The sequence below is a fragment of the Nannospalax galili genome, unplaced genomic scaffold, assembly GCF_000622305.1.
Source record: "Nannospalax galili isolate Female #2095 unplaced genomic scaffold, S.galili_v1.0 scaffold563, whole genome shotgun sequence".
NCBI classification, from domain to species: Eukaryota; Metazoa; Chordata; class Mammalia; order Rodentia; family Spalacidae; genus Nannospalax; species Nannospalax galili.
In genome coordinates this window covers 1,772,188-1,781,652 of record NW_008350459.1, presented here as the reverse complement: position 1 = coordinate 1,781,652, position 9,465 = coordinate 1,772,188, and positions in this window count along the sequence as shown.

Here is a 9,465-nt window from a genome sequence, read left to right as displayed (position 1 = left end):
GCTCCATGGGGGGGGGGGGCTGAGGAGATAGCTGACTCTCTAAGTGCTTGCCTTGTAAGCAGGGATACCCAAATTCAATCCTCAGCACCGGTATTAAAAGCTCTGTGTAATGGCATGCACTTGTTGTTACAACTAGAAAGATGAGACAGACAGATTCCTGGGACTCACTGGCCAGCCAGCCCAGTTATTGGGTAGGTGTGTCCTCCGAGGGAACTAGAACTGAACCCCAAGAAACTCAAGGGGGAAGGTCTAGGGACAGATGCTGAGAGACACTAGGGACACTGGGAAACACTGAGCACACTGGGGAAAAAAGAGAGGGGAGTCGCCATCTTGGGAGCGAAGTGCACAGATCACTGGCAGGTAGCAGATCTCAGAGCTTAGGAGATGTAAAAACCGGGCCTACAGGTGATCATGCCTTTGTAAGTCACCTCCTCCTGGATGTCATAAACTATGCAAAAACCCAAACAGAAGGTATCCTGTCAGTTTTGTCAGCCCTGGGATCCCAGAGAGTGTGCATGGGTTTCAGGGGTTGAGGGATTGGTGTAACACCAGCCTAACCCGCGAGTTCCAGGTTCCAGTGAGATGCTCTTTCTCAAAAATCAAGATGGATGGTCATCTTTAAGAATAACCCTGGAGTTTGACTTCTGCCACATGTGCACCTGTACACTCACACAGGAACACACACACATGTGCACCTGTACACTCACACAGGAACACCCACATGTGCACCTGTACACTCACACAGGAACACACACACATGTGCACCTGTACACTCACACAGGAACACCCACATGTGCACCTGTACACTCACACAGGAACACACACACATGTGCACCTGTACACTCACACAGGAACACCCACATGTGCACCTGTACACTCACACAGGAACACACACACATGTGCACCTGTACACTCACACAGGAACACCCACATGTGCACCTGTACACTCACACAGGAACACACACACATGTGCACCTGTACACTCACACAGGAACACCCACATGTGCACCTGTACACTCACACAGGAACACACACACATGTGCACCTGTACACTCACACAGGAACACCCACATGTGCACCTGTACACTCACACAGGAACACACACACATGTGCACCTGTACACTCACACAGGAACACCCACATGTGCACCTGTACACTCACACAGGAACACACACACATGTGCACCTGTACACTCACACAGGAACACCCACATGTGCACCTGTACACTCACACAGGAACACACACACATGTGCACCTGTACACTCACACAGGAACACCCACATGTGCACCTGTACACTCACACAGGAACACACACACATGTGCACCTGTACACTCACACAGGAACACCCACATGTGCACCTGTACACTCACACAGGAACACACACACATGTGCACCTGTACACTCACACAGGAACACCCACATGTGCACCTGTACACTCACACAGGAACACACACACATGTGCACCTGTACACTCACACAGGAACACCCACATGTGCACCTGTACACTCACACAGGAACACCCACATGTGCACCTGTACACTCACACAGGAACACCCACATGTGCACCTGTACACTCACACAGGAACACCCACATGTGCACCTGTACACTCACACAGGAACACCCACATGTGCACCTGTACACTCACACAGGAACACCCACATGTGCACCTGTACACTCACACAGGAACACCCACATGTGCACCTGTACACTCACACAGGAACACCCACATGTGCACCTGTACACTCACACAGGAACACCCACATGTGCACCTGTACACTCACACAGGAACACCCACATGTGCACCTGTACACTCACACAGGAACACACACACATGTGCACCTGTACACTCACACAGGAACACCCACATGTGCACCTGTACACTCACACAGGAACACACACATGTGTACCTGCACACTCACACAGGAACACCCACATGTGCACCTGTACACTCACACAGGAACACACACATGTGTACCTGCACATCCACACGCAGACACACACACACAGTGCAAAATAACAAAAAAAAAATAGAATTTCCATTTTGACACCTTCAATCTTTCCCGCCATTTGAAGGAAATGTTTCCTGGGCTACGGCTGAGTCTCAGAAACTGGTCTACTCCAAGTATTCCAAGGGAGAGGGAACAACACACCACAGGGTTCCCCAAGGAGGAGACGTAGCTCCTGCCACTAACAGCATGCACTTGCCCTTCTTCCCACCACCCTGTGGTCTGAGACTCTGGGTGTTGAAACATGTTCTTTCTGGTTGTAAATATGGAAACACTCAGGAAACTTTACAGCTTTCAACTCCATTGAGTCTGAGTTGAACTTGAGAATTCAGTCAGCCCATAAAAACATTTATCAGATCACAAACCTTTCAGTGGCCATGCTTAGAGTCATTGACTTCATGAGGAAAAGGCAGCTGATGACAGACTGCAGTGCAGCATTGAGGTCTTGCAGCACATGGTGTATTTGCACAGACCCAGGAACTCTGTCTGTTCCCCAGTATTTGAATGGCTGGCACTTGATAAAGGTCCAGAGATGGCCACTTGGGACTGCTTTCTTGGCTCCCAGTACAGCTAAAGGACTGAGGCTATCTTACTCACTTTCATACTTAAAAAAAAATGTTTGTCCAAATGCTGCTTGGCTTTCAACTTCTTTCTCTGTTCTTATTTAACTAGGATGAAAGGGCTGACTTTGTCAGTGCTGCACAAATGCCCAGGACCTTCGCTGCAGCTGTGGACCTGTTCCTAACCCGGAAGACTGGAGAGATGGCCACTCAGCTTGGCCTGGAAACTGTCAGATTCTGAAATAGGCCCTGATGTGGCATGATGGCAGATGTCTCGGGCTTCAAGGTGTGGATCATTGACTGGAAACTGAGTTCCTCCCTGTATACTGGACAGAAAAAAAAAACATCACAGTTCAATCACCTGCTGTTTCTACAGCAGCTGGGAGCAGGAAGGCACCAGGGGTGACCTCAGAAACCAAAAGCACTGGCACCATGGAGTGCAAGGAAGGGTATCAGAGGGACTGCTCCTCAAGGCCTCCATCCAAGGGCCACACATCAGGAGATGCCAAGGGCACGGCATTTAACCTCCTGCCCAAGGTGGCATATTTCTTTAAAGAATGATGTTCTGCCTTAAGTTATTTTCTACTCATAAAACATGAAATCCTGTCCAAATACAAAATTTGCATTTCCCCATCTTTAAAAAATATTTTATTTATTATTTTTATTTTATGTGTATGAGCTCTTTTCCTGCATGTATGTAAGTGCACCACATGCATGAAATACCTGAAGAGGTCAGAAGAGGGTGTCAGATCCCCTGGAACTGGACTTACGGATGACTGTTTAGCCACCACGTAGGTGTGAGAAATCAAACCAGGATCCTCTGGAAGAACAGCAAGTGTTCTTAAATGCTGAGCCCCATTTCATATCCTTTAGAACAGTTCCTCGTGTACTCTTTCAGAAACCCCTGCATAGCTCAAAAGGACACTTCTTACCCTCAGGTATAAGGTAACAAGACTCATCCCATGTCTGCCATTCACTAGATTTGTGACTCTGGGGAAGTCACATAACTGTACTAAGCCTGTTTCTTCATCTGTAAATAAGGATAACCGTGTTTTTGCCATCAGAAGGAAGCTGGAAAAAGGACCTAGAAATAGAGAATAAAACAGAGAGACACCCAGTGAATGGTGCCTCTGTGGAAGTCTGTGAGGAAGCGTGAGCACTTCATTCTGAAGGTAGGAAGAAAAAGCAAATGCTTCATCTGCAAAGAGACTCTCTTTCCTGGCACTTTGCTTAGGTGCTCTCTGTTCCCTGAAGTTCTTGCTGTGGCAGGAAATCCCCCTACTCTAACCTTCCACCAGAGGTCCCGTTAGAAAATGTCTCTCTACCTTGGATGAACATCTCCCCCTACCCCCACTGCCTTGTTCTTCTCCGCTAGTTCTGTGGTAATTACATATGTTATCCTATAAGCGACCATGGACATGAACTTGAAAGTAGCTCCTTAACACACATGATCCAAATAGTGAAAGTTGCCGAAATTTTGCCTTGCCCAAGTATGCAAGACTGTAATTTTATTTCATTTTTAATATATATATTTTAATTTGATGTGTATGAGTATGTTGTCTGCATGTATGTAAGCATACCCATGTTGTGCAATGCCTGTGGAGGTCAGAAGAGGCACCAGATCTCCTGGAAGTGGAGTTATGGCCCTCCATGTGGGTGCTGGGAACTGAACCCAGGTCTTCTGGAAGAGCAATCAGTGTTCTTAACCACTGTGCCATTTCTCCAGCTCCCATACTGTATTTTTAGAAAGGCAAATATAAACATAAACATAAACATGGCAATTATGAATTCAAATGCACCCTAAACCTTAAGATTGTGTCTTCAGAATATGATCTTGAGCCAGGGCCTTGAGTTGAAACAACCCACAGTCAAGCCTTGCCAATTTCACACACTCCAGACAAAAGAATGCATTGTGCCATAGACTGCCAAATACTCTCTGAAATACCTATAATAAACTTCACCCACTCAGGATTTAGGGACCAATGTGGAAGATGGGGAGGAAAGACTGCAAGAGTCAGGGGTGGTAGATGACCACAAGGGACCAGAGTTTTCCAGGTTTCTGGGAACTTTTTGGGAGCTTACAGCAATGGTGACAGCATGCACAAGATCCATGCAAACTCAAACCAGACAAAACCCAGCACAGAACTGGGGAAATGGGCAGGAGGCCCCAACCTTAGCAGAGAAACTATTGGCAGCTGATCACTGCTGGGTGAGGGAAAGCTGATCTTCATTAATGGAGTGAGTTTGGATAGGCTGACCAGATTCCAGTGGATGAACTCTAACCAAGGGACATCTGGAGACACAAACTTGAGAAGCCTTAACATGCATGAAAGAATTCATGAAATCCAGTGGGTGGACCATACATGGGGGGGGTGCAGATAGTCAAAGGGGTCTAAATATGATTAAGATGTATTGTATGAAATACACAAAAATTCAATAAAAATACATATTGGGAAAAAAAGAGGTTGCTGACCAGGGGCAGTGACAAATGCGGATAAATTTTCCTCGACTGTGTTAGTCACTGTTCTGTTGCTGTGATAGAAACACTGACTTTTTTTTTTTATAAAAGGAAGAGTTTATTTGAGCTTACGGTTCCGGGGAAATTACAGTCTGTGACAGCAGGGAGGCATGGTGGCTGGAGGTGGCTGGAGCAGGATCAGCAAAAGCTAAGCTCTCACATCATCAAGCAGGCACAGGAAGCAAGAGAATGAATAGAGATCCAGATTTCAACCTCTGGAAGCAGTCGAACTGGTCTCCACTGCAGTGCTGCCTGGGAGCCCTTCCACCCAGGGACAACATGGCTGTGGTTCTGGGAGTCTTTCCTTTGTCAGAGCTGTCACTCATCCACAGTGGCAGATCCTGCAGATTGCAGCCTGGAACTCATAATATAGACCAGGCTGTCTTCGAACTCACAGAGATCTGCCTGCCTCTGCCTCCTAAGTGCTGGGATTAAAGGCGTGCGTCACCATGCCTGGCTTCAAGTCCCCATAGTCTTTACAACTCTCAATACTATTCAATGTCCAAAGTCCAGAGTCTCTTCTGAGACTCAAGGAAATCTCTTAACTGTAAGCACATGTAAAATCAAGACAAATTACATACTTCCAAAGCACAATGGCACTGAATACACATTCCCATTCCAGAAGGGAGGAATGGGGGCATACTGAGGAAATACTGGACCAAAACAAGACCAAAACCAGCAGGGTAAACACAAAATTGAGTAGCTCCATATCCAACTCATGGAACTTTATAAACTTCCAAAGGGCTTGGATGGCTTAGTCTCTCCAGCTTTGCTGTGTGCAGCACACATGTCTCTCTCTTGGGCTGGTACCACTCCCTATCTGCAGGTCTTCTTGGCAGATGCTTCACAGTTCTGGCATCACAAACGTCTTCCTAAGGTCTCCATTGCCAACCAGGCTTCAACTTCACAGTTTCATGCAATGGCCTATCAGGGCCTTCTTTATGCAGGGAAACCCCTGCTGCATGATGCCCGGCCTCAGCACCTCTCTGAAACAATGGAGGAAGAACTGATGACCCCTTCACTCTTCCAACACCAGAACCATGAAGGAGACTCATATATTACCAAGACCTGCTTTCAGCTTGAGATAGAGGCTCAGATCCTCTGTATGTGGACCCTGAGGAAATACCTTGCAGAAGATTTCACTGTTTCGTCACAGTGATGCTCATCTGCTGTCACTTACAGCTGATTTTTCAGCCCCAGCTAACCAGCATCAATTGTCCCAGTAAAGCAAAGGTTTTGCTTCAGGTTCTGGTCTCTTCTTAATCACAGCTGATTCTTCAGCCCCAGCTGACCAGAAACCACAGATTCTCAATTCAAAATATCATACAAACATCCCTGATAGTCTCTGCCTCCCTTTGAAGCTTCACAAGTCAGGACTCCATCATCCACAACTCTTTCAGCATAACTGTTCCAAGCTCCACAGCAACAAACTCTAAGCTCTCAATGGCTTTTCCAGCCCAAATTGCCAAACACTTCCACAATCCTCCAATGTCAGGTCTGTCACAGCAGTACCCCACTCTCAGTACCAATTTCTATTCTGGTTTGTTTCTCCTTTGCTGTGACAAAATATTCTGACCAATACCAACTTGGGGAGGAAAGGGTTTATTTGGCTTACATCTCCTGGGTCATAATTTGTCAGGGAACACAAGGTAGAAACTCAGGGAAGGAACCTGGAGGTAGGAGCTGGAGCACAGGCTATGGAGGAACACTGCTTACTGGCTTGCTCTCCTGGCCCATGCTCAACCTGCTTTCTTATATAATACAGGACTACCTGCCCAGGGGTGACACCACCCACAGTGGGTTGGGCTCTCCCACATCACTCAACAATCAAGATGCCACAGGCCAGTCCGATGGAGGCAATTCCCCAGTTGAGGCTCCCTCAACCCAGTTGTGTCAAGTGGACACTAAAACCATCTGGCACATTGGCATTCTGGGAAGGCAAATAAGGAACCAGCAGAATGTGTAGAAAGAGGTGGGGTGTCTACCTCTACCCTAGCAAGGAAATTGGACCATTCTTGATGAAAAAAGTAAAGTATTTATGGGGGCTGGAGAGATGACTCAGCAGTTAGAGCACTGACTGCTTTTGCAGAGGACCTGGGTTCGAGTCCCAGCACCCACATGGCAGCTAACAACAGTCCAAAACTCCAGTTCCATGGAATCCAATGCCCTCTTCTGACCTCCAAAGACATTGCACAACACGGGGTGCACATACACACATGCAGACAATACACTCATATATAAAAAATAAAATAAATTTTATGAAGTAATTATGAAACTGAACAAAATGGACAGAACAACGATTTCAGCATTCTGCACATTGACCGAAGGCATGTAGCGATCAGAGATACATCAGTCCTCTGACAACTGTTGCATTTTAGGTGAGTGCAGTAGTGTGAATTTGCACTGTTCTGTGGGGTTGTGCCCATCACCCAGTTTGGTCCCCACCAGAATAGGGCAGGACATAAAGACTGGCAGAGTTGCTGCTGGTCTATAATAGAGGGTTTGGCAAAGGACACAGATGAATAGAAAGATGAAAATAAAGGGGGAAGGGACACAGTTTCCAGGTCCTCTCTGAGCACCACTATCCAGGAGCATCCATGTGCCCAAATATCTAATAGCTTTCTGAACTCCTCCCTTTGGGGCTTCCATGGAACTCTCCTCCCAAATATGATCTTCAGCACCTGTGGTCGTTGGTAATCAAGTCAAACATCATCCCCTCTGCCCTCCCCAGAGATAGGAGGTTGGGACTAAAGGCCCAGCAAGGTTGGTTCACCTGGCAACTAATCCCCATCTGAGAATAACCAAAAAGTCATGAAGAACCCCCTCATCAGAACAGAAGATGTCCCTGTCACTCAGGAAATTACAAAAGATTTAGGAGTTCTGTGTCAGGAACCAGGGTCAGGGACTAAATACCAAGATAGAAGATTCTCTTAGTACCTTAACTTCAAGGATTTTGAGGAGCTCTGTATCAGGAACTGGAGACAAAATCCAAATATTTCTTACATCATAGAAACATAAAGTAACAGCAACTATAAACAGTATGGCAAGACAGAAACAAGAAAGACAGCAAAACATGCAAAGCAATAGCAAAATGACCAATGTAAATCCAAGCATGTCAGTAAGACTCATATGGCATGAGTACTCTTTCCATTTTAGAAATGAGAAAACCAAAGAAAAGAGAGATGGGAAGTCGAAGGACTCAACATGCCCAGCGAATGATAGAACGAGAAAATGAAATAGCTAAAAACATGAGAATTGAACACTCATAACAGTGAGTTCACTCCATAACAGTGAGCTAAATCAATCTCCTTTCTTCCTAAGTTACTTACCCTCCAATGTAATAAAGGGTCGTCTGTGAAACTATGAGAGAGAGAGAAAGAGAGAGAGAGAATCTACCCTAATATCTTTAAATGTTCTCTGAGTCAGCCAATATATGACCCCCATCAGGAAGGTGGCAATATTCTTTTTCTCTGTCCTGTGGTTCAGAAATATTTTAAGTGTGTCCACCAATGGTTCTTATGTTGAAAGCTTTGTGTTTGTGTGATGACACTGCAAGCTGGTGGTATATTTAAGTGATGGATCTTTTTTTTTTAAACTTTTTAGTGAGCTTTGGTCAGATCCCCTCCTGCATACATGCCCCCCCCAACAGACCTCCTATATTCCATCATACATGTTAAGTCCTATCCAGTCAAGCATTTGTACCCAGATGTCTTTCAGTGCAAATTCATCCACTGGAGTCTAGTCGGCCTATCTGGAGATCATTGGTAAGGCCTACTCTCTCTCACCCAGTAGTGATCAGTCTCTAATAATTCCCAGATTAGGACTGACCTGCCACCCATTTCCCTCGCTCCACTCTGGGCCCTTGTCTGATTGAGTTGACCCAGGTCCTGTTCTTGATACCACCATTGCCACAAGTTCACATATGCAAGCTTCCACTGGCCTAAAAGTCTCTGCTGCCCTATGTTCATGGACGAATCCTGGCTCTTCCAAAATGGTCCCTGAGCCATGGGTAGAGGTTTGATATAGGAGTCCTCTCCAGGGACACACACTCTGCAGTCTCTTATTCTTCAAAGTTGGGACAGTTGTGGCCTTCTGTGTGCATGCATGCACTCTGCTGTGCAAAGAAGCTTTATCGGTGAGAGTTGAGGGACACATTAGTTTTGTCTCTACCCCTTGTTCGGCTATGTTCCATGAGCCTTGGATATAGAGGTTCAGCTGTAGATCTGTCACCTAGTATTGAGCATCTCTCAGACGTATGTTCTCTGTCTGAGCAGTTGCTCAGTTCTGCAGTAGCCTTCATCTGTTTCAAAAACATTACCATTGAAATCTACCCAATGACTTTATAGACATACACAGGTGCCAAGGATCCGAGTGCAACC